The sequence below is a fragment of the Anolis carolinensis genome, chromosome 1 (genome assembly GCF_035594765.1).
Source record: "Anolis carolinensis isolate JA03-04 chromosome 1, rAnoCar3.1.pri, whole genome shotgun sequence".
Classification (NCBI taxonomy): domain Eukaryota; kingdom Metazoa; phylum Chordata; class Lepidosauria; order Squamata; family Dactyloidae; genus Anolis; species Anolis carolinensis.
In genome coordinates, this window is record NC_085841.1 from 91191769 (window position 1) to 91213046 (window position 21278).

Genomic DNA, 21278 nt, shown 5'->3' on the forward strand with positions numbered 1-21278 from the left:
TAATTACAACTCCCATGATTCCATAGCACTGAGCCATGGCAGTTAAAGTGGTGTCAAAGTGCATTTATTCTACAGTGAAGATGCACCCTAAAAGGCCAGATAGGAACTGTTGAGGATGGTGATCAGAACCATAGCCAGAAAATTTTTTCAGGGGGGGGGGGGTGTTGAATTTTTTTCTTAGCGGATCATGAAAAGGAGTTCCATAATGCAAAATAATTTAGAAATCAGGCTCCTTCCATAAATTTCAGTGGACACAAATGGGGATTTGGTTAATCAGTTAAAATTCATGAATAAACCAGGTTTTATTTTTAAAAACCTGAAGTTTGGGGGGGGGGGTTGAACTCTTATCCTCCCCCCTCCCTTGGCTGCAGCCCTGGTGGTGAGCCCTAGCAGTGGCACTCTAGCTAATTATTCCTGTTTGAAAAGAGACTTTTGGAAGTCTTTGAGCATGAAAACCCTGTGATGAGCCAATCTGAACAAAAACTGGTTAATTCAAATAATCCAAGATGCAACTGTGTTTTCCGATCCTGATTGGTCTGAATCCAGCCGGTTTCCTGTTACAACTGAACGTGAAAAAACAGATGCATTCAAAGTCTGGACAGTTCCAGTTTCTGTTCATCACTCTGGATCATCTAATAGCCCCTACTGTCTGTATATGTGCTATGTCTGATAATTGCATTGAATGCTGTTCTGTTCTGTCCTGTCTGTCCAAACGGAATGGAATGTTTGCCATGTATGTGTATTGTGATCTGCCCTGAGTCCCCTTGGGGAGCTAGGGCGGAATATAAATAAAGTGTTATTATTATTCCGAAGGTTAAACCACCTGTGTAGTGTTATATCCAAAATGGACCAGTATCATAGCACTTTGTAGAGCATAACCCCAAGCTGATATTAATGCTATTGGCAGCTTCACAGTGGGAATAAGGACAACATATGATGGTTCCTCAGACCTTCCAAATGAGTATGCACTCATGCTTGAACTAGCCTGCCAGAGTGGCATGCTGATAATACTGATACAAACCCTTAGGGCTGAGTGAAATCTTATTTTAATATTTATTTATTTTTCATTTTTGCATGAAAAATGTTAACAGTATATTTTGCATAGTGTTTTGACATGAGTTTAAAAATACAAAACAACAAAATTTCATAACAAGAATGAATCCTTTTTATCAAAATGATGTGAACATGATGACATTTCATGATGCAATTGATTATTGTTGGTCTGTGCCTTCAAGCCATTTCTGACTTACGGCAACATTAAGGTGAACATATAACAGGGGATTTGTGGCAAAATTTATTCGAATGTGTTTTGCCCCTGCCTTCAACTAAAGATATAAGGAAGTGGCTTTCCATGTCTGAGTAGGGAATCAAACTCTGGTCTCCCAGCGTCCTAGTCCAGCACTCCAACCATTACACAATGTTGGCCTTCTATTCAATTTTATATGTTTATGTAAGCATATATATCTGTATACACACATATGATTACATGTTGGTTTAAGAAATATAATCAAAATATATGCAAATATTTTATTATACCTGCACACTTATATTTCTTAAACCGATATGTAACACATAACTTTAAAACAAAATTTTTGCATATTATACTTCCTTTCCCTTACATATGTTTACACATCCTCTAGTGGGAAAAAAACTTTTTTTTAGTTATACGCAGTCCCTATTATTTCCACCGAAAAACATTTATTTATTTATTTGGTGTATTTATATACCACTCTTCTCAACACCAAAGGGGACTCAGGGTGGTTCACAGTGTTGGCAACAATTCAATGCCCTAGATAAGAAACAGCATAAAACATCAAAGTTGATCCTCCCCTAATAAAACATTAAACATTATTAAACACATCACATAAAATAACATCATATATCATGCAAAGACATAGCTGTTTTTTCTTTATGCACCAGTGATTCTCATTGAATTTCCTTCCAATCAAAAATTAGGGTGCATTCTCTATAATACATTATATTTGTTAGAATAATTCAATATTATTGTTTAGTATAAAATAAGAAAAAAATTAAGTTTTTGTTTTTCCACAAGAGAAGGTATTTATGAATTATTTCAGTTACAACCTTCCTTTTAGGATTAACCATTAACAAAGAGGAGGTACATTTAAGGTCCAGCTTGTATACATCTACTTGAATCAGGGCCTGATGAATTCAGTATGCCTAACTCCCAAGTAAAGTGTCTGTAGCCTTAAAAGGATATATCTCCCTCAGCATTTACCACTAACATTTTAAAGGTAATGAGTCAGATACCACCAGAAAATGTAATAAATTAATAAATCACTTGCTATTTTCTAAAAACAGTATGTCTAAATTTCTACAACTATTTTCCCAAATTTTCATCTGTTAGTGTATAGTAAATCTTGGGGCTTCAACACAGAAGGCTGGTAAATCACAATTACCTCCGAATAATAGCTTCTTTGGCTGGGGTTGATCGCATGATGTTTCTTTATTGTTCTCGTATGGGAAAATGTTTCTTTTTCTTCACACACACACATGACTTCCTTTCCTGCTACTGTTCTGCCATACTTTCCTGTAGGATCAGTCAATTCTGCTTTAATGCTGTTTTTGAATGGGCAGTGGGTATGCTTTAGGCATGGCTTGGGTCAGTGGTTCTCAACCTGTGGGTCCCAGATGTCTTGGCCTTCAACTCCCAGAAATCCTAACAGCTGGTAAACTGGCTGGGATTTCTGGGACTTGTAGGCCAAAACACCTGGGGACCCATAGGTTGAGAATCACTTGTTAGGTGATTAGTGGTGGAGATTTAATTTTGCCCAATAACCTCACTCATATTTGCTTTTCTCATCTTTCTTTCTGTAATGAATGAATTCATCATTCCCTGATAACCTGCTTTTCAGCATTCTGCTTAAAAAGGAAGGAAGACCAAGTCAACCTGCTGGGCTCCATTTGATCTGAAGACATTGGTCTCGCTACTTACCCTTGTTTCAGTTGTTTTGACACAAAATGCGGAACTAGTGCCATGTTTGAGAGTCAATATACGCAAAAAATCTAACAGACTGGTAGGACTTTAGCGGCTTAAAAAATGAATACACATACAGCTCAGGTCCCTCAACTGAGGCTCCTTGCTTTTTGAAGTATTACTCCCAAGCTGTTATTTGAGGTTTTTAATAATAATAATAATAATAATAATAATAATAATAATAATAATAATAATAATAACTTTATTTTTATACCCCACCCCATCTCCCCGAAGGGACTTGGGGCGGCTTACATGGGGCCTAGCCCGATAAAACAATCAATATCAGTAACACAACTATAAAACAATTATACCAGTAACACATCAATAGCAATAAAACAATAGTTAAAATCGGCAAGAAGCATACAGAAAACATACAATATTAAAACAGGAGACTAATTCATAAAATCCAGAACAGAATGTGCCAGTAGAAATGGACAATAAAGTGCAAAACAGCATTGGCAACATCTCAGAAAAGGGGGCTATTATAAAATGGGCAGATGAAAGCATTCATTCAACAGAATGACCAGCCATCATTTTTGGTCACCCTAAAGGAGAAAACACTGGTATATATGCTTCTCCATACTGGGGTAAATAAATGCTTTTCTAAAAAGAAGCCTTTTTCATTATTATTTCAGCATGTAAAATGTTTGTGAGTTTTTGTGGCTTCTATTAAAGTGACCTAGTTTAATCGGGGAGGGAGGAGAGTGAAGGTAACATTCAGCAAAATAAAGCCAAATTAGGAAAAGGAACTGGGGGAAGGGAGGAATTGGGTGAGCAATACCAAATGCTATCTGTGATAAACTTTTAGTGCAAATATTGCAATTCTGGAAAGATTCTCCAGGTGTGATAGGAAAAAGCCAAATCTCAATTGCATAATATTTTTATAGCCCTTGGTTCTAAGTATGACTAAATTTACCAGGCTGAAGAGAAAACCAACAACAACTTTTAGTTGTATCTGAGGAAGCAGACTTCATGTATGAATGCTACCACCTTCATTCTTTCAGTTAATCTCTAAAGTGCTACAAAATCATTTTGCATATTAATAGTTAATAGTTTGTTTAAGCCAGGGGTCCCCAAACTAAGGCCCGGGGGCCGGATGCGGCCCTCCGAGGTCATTTACCTGGCCCCCGCCCTCAGTTTTATAATATAATATATTGTATATACATATAATATTAATAATATTATAATGTAATACAATATAACACTAATAATACCATATAATAATATTAATTATATATTCTATATTACATATAATATTACTAATAATATTACAGTATAGTGGTATAGTTCAATATAGTAATATATAATGCTAATAGTGTGCTATGCTAATCATATAATATATTGTATGTACATATAATATTAATAATATTATAATGTAATACAATATAACACTAATAATACCATATAATAATATTAATTATATATTCTATATTACATATAATATTACTAATAATATTACAGTATAGTGGTATAGTTCAATATAGTAATATCTAATGCTAATATTGTGCTATGCTAATAATAAAATATATTGTATGTACATATAATTTGTAAGCCACTCTGAGTCCCCTTTGGGGTGAGAAGGGTGTGATACAAATGTAGTAAATAAATGCAGTAAATAAATAAATAATAAATAAATACATTTTAGACTTAGGCTCGCCCAAAGTCTGAAATGACTTGAAGGCACACAACAACAACAACAACAACAACAACAACAATCCTAATTAACTTGACTATCTCATTGGCCAGAAGCAGGACCACACTTCCCATTGAAATCCTGATAAATGTATGTTGGTTAAAATTGTTTTCATTTTTAAATATTGTATTATTCTTTCATTGTTGTTGTTGTTGTTTTTGCACTACAAATAAGACATGTGCAGTGTGCATAGGAATTTGTTTTTTTTTTTTTCAAATGATAATCCGGCCCTTCAATAGTCTGAAGGATTGTGGACCGGCCCTCGGATTAAAAAGTTTGAGGACCCCTGGTTTAAGCCATATAAATATTGTTCGGAATTTATCTGTGTTCAAAACAATACTAAGAAGAAATCCAAACCAATTTAAACAGCCTGATTAATATTGTTCCATGTTCATGACGTTATTGTCTTGAGATTTTTCATAGAATTTGCCATTTTGGAGACATCACTCCAGTTTTCTGACTGAAGAGACAGACGAAATGTATGTCTCGTTTTCAATGCTGAGATGGCTTCATCCAATTCCAACATTTTATTGGAAGCTCGGAGGAGACTGTTTTCTTTTCCAGTAAACTAAGGGGAAAATGGAAATTTAAGAATTGATGTTTCCATATATTCAGTAAACAATTTTCTACAAATCCATGTGACAGCAGCTTTTGTTGTTTGCAGCCTAGCCGATCAGATGCAAGAGATCTCAATATGCTTTTTTGTTTTTCAATATATCAATCCAGTTTAATTGGACATTAAACCCTCCTTTTAAAATTTCCGATGGACTCACCATTTTGTATAGAAGAAAAGAAGCTAAAGAAGGACATTTTAAACACTCATTTGAGGATGAATGAGAAGGAAAGAGGAAAAAAACTATCTACAACCCCTTTATTACTAAAAGATGAAATGATTGAGGAAATGGCTTGTACTCACAAAAACTCATATTAAAATATAGACCAGTTAATTTTGAAGGGGCTGTTAGAATCATTTTTTTTTCTCCTCCACCCTTTCCCCTTCCAACAGTGTTACTTCTGTGAGTGGGGAAGAGTTCATTTTTAAAAGGAAGCAGCAGCTACTTTTTGCCTCACTCAAAAGAAACTACAGGTTGCAACTGTAGCAGCAGTGCTTCTACTCTTCTTTTATGCCTGGTCAATTCACATTTCTTGCAGTTGATCTCTTCTTCCCTGCCCTGGCACCAAACTGAGGAATGGGGAATGAGGAGCCACCACTGTACCTTTTATTTTTCTGTACCGGGGGCAAAGAGTGTCTTCCGCTTTTCTCCATCAGAATAGCACTCAAGAAAGCTAACTGCAAAAAAGCTCTTTGGATCTATACAGAATGTGCTTATATGACAATAATTTATTCATGTGAGAATGTAGTATCCATCTGGGACCCAAATGCTGTATTTCCAGTTTCCCTACTTCATAATAAGACTAGAGTATAGTTAACCTGTTTTTGTAGATTAGATGCAAGATCAATCAGCAGAGATTTGTCTCTTTTTAGTTCAAGATTGCTTTGTTCTTCTTTCTCTAACAAAGCTCTGATTTCACCTACTTTACTCCTCAATGTTGCACTATTAAAGTCAAGAAATGTACTTCTTTTTTCCAATTCACCAATCTGTGATAAAACCACAAACAGTAAATATACATGAACACACAAAAGTATCAGTATAAAATGACATGAAATACTTCAGAAGTGTTTTGCAAGACACAGCACAATGAAAATGAAAACTAAAAGGTGTTTTTGCAAATGGGAAAAACTCCATTATCTAAAGGGCTATTAATTGAACAAGAGATCTGGGAGATAGGATACCAAACCAAAATGATGGCAATGGGCAAAATCCAGAGAAACCAACGATATTTCCGAAGACTTTTAAAAAGCTGGGAGCACTAACCGCCTCTCTTCCTACACCATGCTTGAGGACTACCAAATCCTTCTCAGTCTCACACTGAATCTGGACTATTTTCCGAACTATAAATACTACAAGAAACAGCACCCATTGATTATTTTGAGAAGTATTGCCAGTCATCCAACCTTAGCCTCAAGGTCTTGAAATGTGCTCTTTTGCTGCTCCAGGAATTCTTGGTGCCTCTTGATTGCTTGCAGCAGATGCTTTTCATGGTCTTTCATTGTGAGCAACTGAGCAATACTAGCAGAATGGGATGCATATATCTCGTCCTTGAGTGCTCTTTCCTATAGAAAGTTATATGGCCAAAAAAGTAGGGGAAGAATATTATTATGATTCTTTCACAGAGTTCCTGAAAGTAAACTGCTAGGGAGTACTGATTATTGTAAAGAAATCAGATGCTCTTTCATACTTTCTTATTTTTTCTTTGATTCTTAGTGTTTGGATATTCCCAACTGTATGCCATCATATAGCACAACTAATGATAGGCACTTTCTATGTATTTTAGTTATTTATTTGTCCAGGCTACATGTTCTTAATTGTAATTTTATGTAATTAGTGTAATAATGTTTTGAATGTTTGCCTTTTTCTATGTAAACTGGTCTGAATCCCTTCAAGGAGAGAGGATGGTCTATAAATAAATTTTTATTATTTATTATTATCATCCAACACTCAGTTATTTAGGCACTGATATGATTTGTATGGTTTAGGTTTAAAAAGGTAATATTTACAATTGAGAAAAAGAGGGAGAATGCATATTCAGGTGGCCTATTTCTAATAAAGGCATTCAGAAGTTTGCTGATGTCTTTGTTATCATCTGTCCCCGCTTATGAACAATGAACGATAGGGGGAAAACACACAATTAGACAATATAGAAAAGCTGCACCTCTCTCATGCACAATTACACGTATATGTTGAATCAGTTGATCATACTGTTCCTTTTCTTACAATCTCTGTTTGCTTGATAAGGTCCAACAGTCTAGATTGTAGAATGGCATTCTCCTTGGTCAAAGCATGATAATCGTCCACCATTTTACTTCTTAAGAAATGGTCCTGTTCTGCTAGTAGCTCCCTGTCATGCATTTGTTGATGTAGGAAAGAAATCTCACTCCTAATCACAAAAGGTATACATATTTAGTGAAAGATTTAGGATTATATTCAATGAATTGACAAAGTAGTTTCACAGTAACTGGAATTCTAAAATATATACTAAGATGTATACTTCAAGTAACATTCCAAGCTTTGTATAATTTCCATTCTTGGGGAAACTATCCCCAAGAATGTTCAATAGCTGCAAGTCCTGCTTAAAGGCACAGGAGCTCTGTGAGTAGGAAAGGCAAAGACAAAAGTGTATGGGACATACAAAACCATCTTGAACTGCAGATTGGGCATTGTCTATTTCATGCACAAAAAGCTAAAAAAAACCTTATGTTTCCTATCTGCAGAGCTTCCAAGTGGTGGAGTGGCATACCAAATGATCTGCATTGTAGGCTAATAACACTGAAACATGTCTGTCTGGGTTTGGGGGATTAAAATATGGCAACAGTAAGAGCAAGCAAGGGAGAAAAGTACTTGTGCCTGATAAGAAGACTTAACATTTGGGAAGGCTCAATGAGAAAGAATTAGGAGACGGACTCTAGCAAAGACTGAAGGAATATGGGAAGACATTGACGAAAGGTTGATGGGGCAGAAGAGAAGCAAAGAGATTTCTATTCTGGGTGAAACAGGCACTAATTTACGCAATACTTTGGGGGGGGGGGGGTTGTGTCAGGAGCAACTTGAGAAACTGCAAGTCACTTCTGGTGTGAGAGAATTTGCCATCTGCAAGGACATTGTCCAGGGGACGTCTGGATGTTTTGATGTTTTTACCATCCTTGTGAGAGGCTTCTCTCATGTCCCCGCATGGAGCTGGAGCTGATACAGGGAGCTCATCTGCGCTCTCCCCGGGTTGGATTCGAACCTGGCAGCCTTCAGGTCAGCAACCCAACCTTCAAGTCACAAGGCTTTAACCCACAATGCCACGGGGGGCTCCTAATATTTGGGTACTTGGACGGGAATAGAAGCTTGAACACAAGGGAATCGGAGTACTTTCACAAATCTGCAACCAAAGTGTGTGTGTATGTGTGTGTGTTTATCTCTGCCATAATTCCAAAATGATGGGACCAGCACTAGAAACTTGGCATGCTCCAGGGCCGTATAAATAGGGATTTTTGGTTTTTAAAAAAAAAAAAATTAATTACATTATTAAATTATTAAAATCTAAGCATAGCTTGCAGTACTATTTTCAATTACTACTTTCTCCTAAACAGCCAAGACAAAGCTTTACAAAATAGCATTGTTCTTGCCCATCATCTAAAGGCCATCAGAGTATTTGCAATTTGTATTTGATGCAGGAGGGAGACATATGAATGCTTACGATTGTGCTACTGTGATCGAAAATACATTATGCCTGAATATCCTCTGTTGCACCTATACAAGAGGCCTCAAAGGAAGATCTTTTTATGCATATGGGTTCATATGGAACGAGAAGCCATGAGAACCGATAGATAAGAGACAATGCGTCAGGGTGTTGAAAAAGAAATTTCATTTTTCCAATGAACGCAATACATTTCTGACTAGTAATATTTAATAACATTGAGCTACTTGGAAAAATAAAATAGTCTTTTTTGACACCCTGACACTTTGTCTCTGCCTATATCCTCTCACATGGAATAAGGCCAACAGCATGAGCCATTAATGGACACAGTTTCCAAAAATGCATGTAGAGCCCAGAATTCCCTTGTTCACCGAATCACCCAAACTCAGGGATGTATAGAAGTCTGGCAAAGGCTCAACATTTTCCATGCATTATTGTCGTACTGCAGTGGTTCCCAACCCTTGGGTCCCCCGGTGTTTTGGCCTACAACTCCCAGAAATCCCAGCCAGTTTACCAGTTGTTAGGATTTCTGGGAGTTGAAGGCCAAAACATCTGGGGACTCACAGGTTGAGAACCACTGTATTACTGAATTATAGCAACCATTCTCAAGAGGGTAAGATAGGCCTTTTCTATGGGAAATGAGAATCTTTATTGTTTCAACGTGTCTCATCAGTAAGCCAAAAAAATGCAACCTTGGATATAAGATGATGGATAGTGTTATAATATTTGAGAACATCTGTAGGGTTGAATACAATACCATCTTAACAAGCTTTTCCCAATTCCCCAATTCATGTATTACTACCGTAGTTCATGAGTAATGTGTTCTTGTCTCTCTGCTGTTTTCTTAAAGATTTTATCTTCCATTTCATGCATAGCAGACTGCATTTTCAAGCACCCCTTTCTCTTTTCAGAAAGCTGCAACTCCATTGCTTTCTGCTTTTCAGATTGCTGCTTCACCTTAATTTGATTTCAACATGTGAAAGGAGATCAGTATTCTATAGACCAAAGAAAGTTATTTCACTATTATTTCCAAATACAGTCATCTTAAGATATAGTCCTTTGCCATTAGATATTGTACAATATAATACAATGTGTGTAATACACACACATAATGGGCATTAGTATCTGTTGTTCCAGGAACTACTAGGAATACCAAAATTCATAGCTCTTTGTGTCCCATTATGTACATTATGTAGTACAATCGTGTTCCTTATATAAAATGGTAAACTCGAGGTTTGCCTTTTGCAGAAAATATTTTTTAATACTTTCAATATGGTTGAATCTAAGCATGCAGAATTTGGGGATATGGAGAGCTAACTGTAATTAGATATAATATATATTATATTTCTGCATTGTGGGTTTTCCAATAATTGCTGTTTGCCAGTTTCTCAAATAATGTCAGCATACAAATTACACTTCTGGACCTGGATCTGTTCATTAAAAAAGGTAGTTTACTTGACTGATATGGAATCAATTTACAGTGAGGGAAGGAGAGTTGTTGCACTGGAACTATGCCTTTGGGCGGGGGATGCACAAGACATCTATATCATTTCTTTGTGTTCTCATATTTTACATGATAAGAATGTGGATTGAGATGGGTATATGAAGGCCTATGCTTCCAGTCTTATGATACTATGCACCACCAATCCCAAATAAGAAAGTAACTATACTGGTATTTCTAATTGCTACTACCAAAGAAATCAACTTACCTTTGTTTGCAACACAAGGATTGCCTGTTCTCTGTTACTCAAATTAATTTGTTGCTCATCTAGTTCCTGCTTAGCATGTAATATTTCCACTTCTTTGACAGAGAGTAACCTGTCCTTTTGTTCCTTCCTTCTCTTCAGTTCTATAATTTCTTCTACCAAAGCAAGCTTTTCTTTTGAATGATTCTCTAAAGGAGGAATATTTGATATCCAAGTTCTTGTTAGTATAATTAGACATTTATTTTTAAATGCAACACTAAATATATTTATTAAAACCTCTTGTTTTTTTAATCACATTTATCAACATGCTATTAGAGGCAATAAATCAGAATAAAGCCAAAGCCACAAGCCTGTTTGTTCACTGTTTTTTCCCCAGACATGTAGTTAGAACTATTTAGGGTAAGAAAGAGAAGTTGGAGGAAAAAAACCCCTCTGTTTCATACTAATATTTTATTTTATTTTTGCATCATGCTTGATTTTCTCTTGAGGAAAAAACAGATCATTTATGTGCTTCAGGCACAAGCCTCAAAAAGCCTCTCTTCCATTTATAGCAGACAGACCTATTTTTATTGCCTTCATATGATTTTATTCTTAATTTTGATATTTGTCATATAAATACACCTACTGAAATTCAGGATGGCAGTGAAAACAGCTGCTGTTGGTTCCAGTTAAGAACCAATCAAGCTGTCTTGATTGCCACTAACCTAGGGGAAAACCTGAACCCTGGTAGAGCATCTGGGTTCCCCCCGTCTCCCCGAGTTACCTTAACTCAGGGCAAAGCTACATTAAGAAAGCTTTGCCCTGAATTAAGCCAGATCAACTCCATGTGGTGTCTGGCCACTGTGGGGCTCATTCACACACACAGTGACCTAAGTGGTCAGTGTAGATGTTCCTGAAGTGTGAGCCCCTTCAGAAAAAAAGATGGAAGATCAAACAAAAAATAACTGTATAAATTTGTATTACCTACAGAAATCTGTAATTTGTATTTGTTGCATAGACCTGTAAGAAAGATTGTTACTCTTGCATGCCATCGATTCATTTCTGACTTATAGTGATCCTAGGGTGATCTATGGGTTTTCAGAGCAGTTTTGTTGTTGCATTCCTCTGAGTCTGAAAGATTCTGACTTGCTTAAGGTCATCCGCTGTGGCTTTCCATGGATCTGAATCCTGGTGTTCCAGAATCCTAGGCTCCACTCAAGCCACTATATCATATTGACTCTTACAAGAAAGAGATGACAGTAGACATTATCAAATACTGAGAATGCCATGGTTGGCAATGCTTTCATAATCTAAATGATTTGTGAACATTAAAAATGGCCATTTATCTGACTGTACCATCAGATAAGGATTAAAAAAATACACAACAAAGAAACTTCTGTCATCAAAATAGAATAGCAGTTACAAGATCATACGAGCTAGTGTACTCCACTGGATGAAGAATCTAAAGTGAAAAGGTCAAAGATGTGCTCTAGGTAACACTGGGAGAGAGCAGGGAGATGAAGGCACCATGCTGTGATAAAGCAGAAAAGAATATTAATGTCCAACTGAATCAAGAAAACTAAAAAGATTGTAAGGGGGAAATGTGGTTTTGCATGGTGACCTTTAGTCATTTGTAAAGTCCAGCAGGTATCAATGAAAACTAAATTAGTCATAATTTACTTGTCCTGTGAATTTCAGTAGGAGTACAGTAATCTGGATTCTAATTAAAAAAAATTTGCAAAGAAGATGCTTTTAAGACATCTTGCACATATCTCAACATCATTAAAACATTCAATAGGAAGAAATGTAGAGAGTTTTTCAGCAAAAGTTTATGATGGGTAATTTGTCAGACTTCTATACAAAAACAGGTAGAAGTTAAAATAAAGAGCCTGTAATGAAGAATCATGCATTTAATGTAAGAACACTTAGATCTGCTAACTCATAAAACACTATTGCCCATTTGGATATGCTGTTTTCCCATCAGTGTTTTTGTAAGTATTCAGCTGAACTGGATTAGAAGCAATTAATGTTATCTGTAGGCCATGATACTAACCCCCAGCCTAACAGGAACATGATGAGTACAGACAAAGAAAAATGTTCCACCAAATTGTCTACAGAATCTCTACATAGCTATTTTCAGCTATGTAGATGTTATCTTACCATCTGCAACTAGCAATGACACTGCTACTAGACATGCAGGTTTGCAATTGGGGTGTACTCCTGGAATCAACTTTAAACCCTGGAGGTCCAGGTTTCTGTGGTGGTTAGGAGTGCTTTTCCCATGTAAAGTTAACATGCCAACAGTGTCCATTCCTGAGCACTCCTGGTCTAACTACAATAACACATTATTTACATCCCATTTAGATTACTGCAGCATGCTCCACGTGAGTCTACTTGAAGGAAAAGCTGTTCAGCCTATCTAACAGATCATGTCTCCCTATATAAGCCCTGAAATCCTCAGAAGAGACCCTTCTCACAGTCCCACTACTTTCACCAGTATGGTTTTTGGGAAACCTATCAGTGACTGATTCTAGAGCAGAGTTTGAGAAACACTCTCCTAGACTCCTTGTTTTCCATTCCAATAGGCTTTGAGAACTAAAGGCTTTCAAGGGAAATGCTTTATGTAAGTGCTGTGCTGCTTTAATCATATTGATTTAACTGTTTTTTTTTAAACTATCATGTTTTAAACTGTTCATATTACTTACATTGTTCATTTTAAATTCTATTTTGACACTGATCTTTTGTAACTGCATAATATTAATTTTAATGTGTAAAACAACCCATCAAGTTTTGGAAAAATGCAGGGTATAAATAAAGGTCCCAACAACAGCAACAACAAAAATGGCTTAATTAATATCCAGAATTCCAACACAGAAATGGTTATTGTTGTTTTCATTTGCCATCAAATTGGATTTAACTTAAGGCGACCCTTTGAATGAGAGACCTCCAAGAACCACAATCATCAACAGGCTTGTTCATGTCTTGAAAATAGAGACCTATGGTTTCCTTGACTAGCTTTACATGCTGGTGGAACTGCATGATGCAAAACATTTTGTTGACAGTAGCACTGCAACATGTAAGGTCTTCCAAGTCAGAAACACTTTTGCTAAAGAGTCAGACTGAATTTGTAAAACAACTTAAAGCCACTGGACAATAGCAATAGCTTGCTAATAGTGGCATATTAGCTAATTATTTTAATATTTCACAGAAGGAGATTGTGGTAAACCACTAGTGTGAACATAAAAGAGCAACAATGACAGTACATTTTCTTGTGTTATCACAAGTTCTAATTTTCAAGATCATAATTGGTGCTAACCTCAGGATTAATTCCCTGGATCTCCATTAAAGAATCTTAGGCATCTAATCTAACTACTGCTAGTGAAATAACTATCCACAGGGAAAATTTTCTACACTGAGCAGAATTAAATAGTAGCTATATATATTGTTCCACGTGATCTATTTTTTTTGTCTAAGGCATACTTATTAACCAAGATAATTTCCTACCAGAAGCAAAAATCTAGTAAATGCAATCACATTTTCAGCTTGATCCTAAAGCATATAGAAATAATTTGAAAAGCATATCAGAAAACTAGAGAAATTGATTTTCACCTTGTCCTAATTCCATGCACTTGGACTGTGTAAATTAAGGAATATTTAAGGAAATACACATCACAATTCAAAACCATTTTGACATACTGTATATTCATTTGCTAATTCCAACTAGAACACAACTATTGAATCAAACGATGAACAATGACTCAATATTTGCTACAATAGGTTTACTGTAGATGGAACAAACAATTAGATTTTTCTGCTTAATAAAAAATCAAAAAATTGAATTAAACAAATACACTAAAAGTTCCTAAAGTCACACTGTAATTTCAAGTAGTAATACAAAATTTGACCACATGGTGGAGGTATTTTAAAAAGATAAACACCAAACCCTGAAGAAAGATATCTGGTTCTTATCCTTCAAAAATACACAGCATATGTCTATGCATAGACAACATATTTCCAATTTCATTCCGCTGTGTGAAGAACTTTGCAGAGTGAATAGGTCCTAATACTGCTATCTGAAAATGAGATATCTGGAATCTTGGGAATAACTTTTGAAAATTGTTGATGGGGTTTCTCAATTGCTTTGTTATTGTTTTATATTGCGCAGATTGGTTAAACTAATGTTATTGTATGCTGCCCTGCATTTGATATAAAAGTTTAGGATATTAATCTATTTTTTCATGTCCCTTATTTTTTCATCTTTGTCCCAATGTGAAATTCAAGGGGCAGGACAAGTCAAAACAAAATATATCAATGAAACAGAATATCCTTTGATTGTTTGATTTCTAATATTGCCATGTGCAAACGGGAAGGAAGGAGCTTTCAGGCGGGGGACTTTATTTTGGTACCCCACCGCTGCCACCAAGTAATGTTAAAATGACACGACCGATAAGGGGAGAAGTCTCACAAACGCTGTGACTTACAGTTCATGCCTGAATACGCTAATTAAAGGTGTGTCACCTTTAATTTTATATGTTTGTTACAAGATTCATTTTTAAATGTTTGTATATATTTCTTTGATGTGTAACTTAATCCTGAAGTCAATATGTAGCTTCCAACTTCTCCTCACAGGGTACATCAATATAATCTCTGGCCGACCTTCAGATATGTAACATCAGTCCTGTAACTTGACACAAGACTTTAATATATAATTTGAAAATAAAGAAATGTGTATTTATAAATCTTTTGCACATAAAGCGTAATTGTGAACTCATAATTAAAGATTAGGAGCCTCCGGTGGCACAGTGTGTTAAAGCGCTGAGCTGCTGAACTTGCAGACCGAAAGGTCCCAGGTTCAAATCCGGGGAGCGGAGTGAGCGTCCGCTATTAGCTCCAGCTTCTGCCAACCTAGCAGTTCGAAAACATGCAAATGTGAGTAGATCAATAGGTACCGCTCCGGCGAGAAGGTAACGGCGCTCCATGCAGTCATGCCAGCCACATGACCTGGAGGTGTCTAAGCCGGCTCTTCAGCTTAGAAATGGAGATGAGCACCAACCCCCAGAGTCGAACACAACTGGACTTAATGTCAGGGGAAACCTATACCTATACCTAATTAAAGATTAAACTCAATTTCAAAAAAAAAAAAAAGCACTTGGTATGATTGCTATTGTCTTTCACTCTTTTGGATACATAAAACTGTTATTATATAACTTCTAAAACAGTTTAACTTATTGCAATTTGTTTATGCAACTTTCTTCTCTTTCTAATATATAAGATATAATATATATATTTCTCCTCAGCCATCTGGCTGGATAACTTATATCTTATAGTCACACTGTTCCATCGATAGTTTGAATGAAAACTTAGTCCCATAGGACACTCAGTCTCTCAGCTTCACCTGGCTGAAGACTTAAGACTCAAATTAGTCTCTTTTTCCTTCAGTACTACAACTGAAGCCTCAATCTTAACAAAGATCCTCTTCACTCTAGCTCCCTGGTTAGAGATTTTGATTCAAAGTAGTCTCTTTTTCCTTCAGTACTACAACCGAAGCCACGATCTTAAACAAAGATCCACCTCACTCTAGCTCCCTAGCTAAAGGTAAAGGGGGTTGGTGCTTATCTCCATTTCTAAGCTGAAGAGCCAGCGTTGTCCGTAGCCACCTCTAAGGTCATGTGGTCGGCATGACTGCATGGAGCACCGTTACCTTCCCGCCGGAGCGGTACTTATTGATCTGCTCACATTTTGCATGTTTTCGAACTGCTAGGTTCGCAGAAGCTGGAGCTAACAGTGGGCACTCACTCCGCTCTCCGGATTCGAACCTGCGACCTTTCAGTCTGCAAGTTCAGCAGCTCAGATCTTTAACACACCGCACCACCGGGGGCTCCCTGGCTAGATACTGATTAATTTCAAACTGTTCCCTCTTTTTTTCCCCCAGCTAGCTCTGCCCATTTTTCTTGCTAGCCACTCTAAAATGGATACATTTCTACTGCAAAGGCTGCGTAAACATTGTGATGCACTGACCAATCAGATGTAGCCAACCCCTGCCTGCCCTTGCCATGATATTAACATTACTAAACCTAGACAAAATCCCCATTATAATTAGTTTTTCCGTTACACCATGATAACATGTATGTTAGTTTCTTTAACCAATAGTCCAGGATACCACAAATTACATCAACTGCAGGATATGTTGATGAAAAAGCTTTTATCTGAAGAATCTGGGAGATTTTCTCTTTTGTGCCACTGGTTTCTTGTTCCAGAGGATTGTAAAACCTCTCAGAGTTGGTACGTAAGAAGCTATGAGGAAAGACATTCCATATTCGATTTATCCCATAGTTTTGTCTCATGATTGTCTAACCAATCAAAAAATCTGAGATGTGGGGTAAAAAAGACACCAACATTACAAACCAATCATGACAGTAATAATGAATGAAGCATTACCATTAGCCATAATGATCTGGTTACTAAGTTGTTCTTTTTCTACCTTTAGCACATTCAAGCCACTTTCTTTTCTTTTCAGCTCTAGCTCGAGGCCATCAGACCGAGACTGTAATTCCTGTGAGAAAATAAAAAGTTTGACTCATTTTAATTAACTTCACAGATACATTTTAAAAAGCAGATTAGAGACAGTTTTCAATGTCTTTTATAACATATTGGATGTTGGACTTGGAACAGAATGAGACCGTCTTGTTTATTAAAAGTGAGCTACCTATGGTCCTTGCAATGCTATAGAACTAACCATTGTTAAGTTCAGGCAAGGGCAAGCTTGGGATTCGCCAGGTGTTTTGTAGTTCAACTCCCACAATTCCTAACAGCCTACTGACTGTTAGGAATTGTAGTCGAAATTCAAAACACTCGGAGGGCCCAACTTTGTCCATGCCTGGGCTAATTAGTAGAAACCAGGATGGTTAAGAATGTGGAAACCTAAAGCTGCCATCCCACCATTCATTAATTTGTGGTACACTTGTTTGTTGTTGCCATTTGACTTTTCTTCATTATGAGTTTTTAGATTTTAAGCCACTATGAATGTGACCAATTCTAAGATGTTGAACTGCCGGAAGAGGCTGTAGAAATGGGGCTAATGCTTTGGGACAGATATTTCTGTGACTCCAATACCCTATAATAAGCAGCTAAAACTGTACATATATAAACAAATAAAATATAAACAAAATCCACCCTAGCATATTGTTCTCAAAAACTATAGTACAGTAGAGTCTCACTTATCCAAGCCTCGCTTATCCAAGCCTCTGGATTATCCAAGCCATTTTTGTAGTCAATGTTTTCAATATATCGTGATATTTTGGTGCTAAATTCATAAATACAGTAATTACAACGTAACATTACTACGTATTGAACTACTTTTTCTGTCAAATTTGTTGTATAACATGATGTTTTGGTGCTTAATTTGTAAAATCATAACCTAATTTGATGTTTAATAGGCTTTTCCTAAATCCCTCCTTATTATCCAAGATATTCGCTTAACCAAGCTCCTGCCAGCCCGTTTAGCTTGGATAAGTGAGACTCTACTGTATATTATTTTACAAATGTTGCTCCACTCTCATTTAAACTAAAATTAAGGCAGGAAAGACAGAATCACAAATATTGGTTGTATCATTAACTGTACAAAGATAGATTGTAAAAAAAATACCTGCAGCTTTTGCAGCAAGTGCTCCATTTCAGATGCCATATGAGGCTGAAGAACAGTAGCTTTTTTAGTCTGTTCACGAGTGATAACAGTTAAGGTCAAAGGGAATTTATATTGGTATTACCTATATTCATCATGGATGCATTCATTTTCATAACCAATATTAGAGAAAATAGAAACTTAAAATAGAAAAGAGTCAAGATGCTTTCATTTGTTTTCCATGATAATAAAAATATTTTAGTTATCAAGTATGCTTCTCAATATTCCATTTGTATTGTTTTAGCCAATTAGTTTTTACTTGATGTTAGAAAGCACAGTGCAGGATATAGAAAATTGGCTTCCGCTTCAAGGAAATAAATTTGTTGTTGGAGGTTCTTGATATATTTTGGTTCTATGCTTAAAACTGGGTTTTCCATTTCTAAAAACAAAGAAAATAATCATTGATGGAGGTGGAAATTTGAATTATTAAGTAGTATACATAGTCAGGTAATAGTGACAATATCTCAAATATATATCTTTATATTCTCTCCACTTATCCTATAAACAGCTGTCCCAACCTGGTGTTTTCCAGATTTGTATAAGCATCATCACCAATCTTTGACACTAGTATAGATGTGTTCTACAATTATATCAAGATAAAACAGCGACAATCTAGTTAAATCAAACTGTTTGTATAAAGTTCACTGTACTATTTTGAGAACAGATCATCAAGAGTGTTTTTAATGGAGCCTCCCTACCGGTAGTAACCGAGATTTTAATGCAGATGCTCTGTATAATCATAAGTGTACACTAATTCTATTTAGATTCAACTTTATCAAAAATAAAAATGGATTAAATTGACTTTTCTTCCATGTAAAACTCACAGGCAAAGGCACGCGCACGCACACACACACTTTTATTTTTACTTCAAAGATTAAAATGAAGCCAAAAGTCGCAACTCTAGCCAGCAAAGAGTTTCAGTGTGATTACCTGCACCTTGAATTGGGACTGGAAAATGAACGGCAGCCAATGGTGTTCCTTAAACAGGGGGGTTGACTGTAACTCATGGTGTCTCCCTCCAGTCAGGCAGCCACCCTGCATCTCTTGTGAGTTTAGAAAGAACACCGAGAAGGCTTCAATGTATAATATTAGAATAGGAGTTTGTGCATTTCCCTATTTCTCTCTTCATGCCAAATCTGATGAGCAACTTTAAATAAATATTTAATGGTCTGTAGCATTTTAAAACTTGAGTTAAGTCATAGGGATCTGTGGCAGATATTGAAAGTAGTTCCCTGGTAAAGAAAGGTTTAAAAACTGCTGCTCTAACTAATGCACTGGCAGGATTATGCATTGAAGCCTTCTCGGTGTTCTTTCTAAACCCTGTGATGGTACTTTTGAGTAATGTGCTAGATATGCGTCCTCATGATTCAGCAAGACACATTTAATTCTTCAAGCGTCTTTTCAAAACAAGTGGGGTAGTGGAACCAGGGTCAAAGTGCTGGGAGTTTTTAATGAGCAGGGCCAGTAAAGATGTCTGTTGCCTCATTCAGATGTCCTGCTTCTCTTAACTTAACTGGAACTTAACGGCAATCTTCACTACATTTATTGGACTGTCTTTTGGTATTGGCTGAGGGCCTGTCCTGATGAGCATTTGCATTTTAGAATTTAACAATGCTTTGAACTAAGACTCATCGAGTTTAAGGGGGTTCATTCTCTGGCACTGTAAATTGAACCTATTACCCATCAGTAATGTGCAGATTGAATGCAGTATTAGACACATAACATTTAATTGGCTCACCTAAGTATATTTTATAATAATAATAATAATAATAATAATACCTTATTTGTGTTGTCAAATGCTTTCATGGGCGGAATCACTGGGTTGCTGTGAGTTTTCTGGGCTGTATGGCTATGTTCCAGAAGCATTCTCTCCTGACGGTTCACCCACATCTATGGCAAGCATCCTCAGAGGTTGTGAGGTCTGTTGGAAACTAGACAAGTGGGGTTTATATATCTGTGGAATGTCCAGAGTGGGAGAAAGTACTCTTGTCTGTTGGAGGCAAGTGTGAATGTTGCAGTTAGCTGCTTTGATTAGCACTGAATGGCCTTTCAGCTTTAAAGCCTGGCTGTTTCCTGCCTGGGGGAATCCTTTGTTAGGATGTGTTAACTGGCCCTGGTTGTTTAATGCCTGTTTCATTCCCCTTTCTTTTGAATGTTGTTCTTTATTTACTGTCTTGATTTTACCATTTTTAATACTGGTAGCCAAATTTTGTTCATTTTCATGGTTTCCTCCTTTCTGTTGAAATTGTCATGCTTGTGGTTTTAAAAGGCTTCTCTGACATAGTGGGTGGTCCAGCGGTCCAGCATTTCTGTGTTCTCAAATAATTTGCTGTGTCCAGGTTGGTTCATCAAGTGCTCAGCTATGGCCAACTTCTCTGGTTGAATTAGTCTGCAGTGCCTTTCATGTGTTTAGGCAAGGCTGCTGCGTTTGGTGGTCCCTATGTAGACTTGTCCACAGCTGTACGGTATATGGTAGACTCTGTTCTGTACATCATTTGTATGTTGTGTTTCTTCATCAGCTTCCCTATACAGTCAATGGTTCTCTTGATGTATGGTAAGAACACTTTTCCTCTGAGTAAATCTTTGTTTTTACCCTTGTGGATTGTTCTTGGTCTTGCAGCTCTTCTGATGACTGTGGTGGAGTATCCATTGGCCTGTGGAGCCCAATTTAGGTGGTTCAGTTCACCATGGAGGAGGTGGGGTTCACAGATTCTTTTTGGATGGTTTGCCAGGGTTTTTATTGTGCTTCTTTTCTGACCAGAGACAAGAGTTCTTTCTCCCACCCTGGACAGTCCACAGATATATAAACCCCACTTGCCTAGTTTCCAACAGACCTCACAAACTCTGAGAATGTCTGCCATAGATGTGGGTGAAACATCAAGAGAGAATGCTTCTGAAACATGGCCATACAGCCCA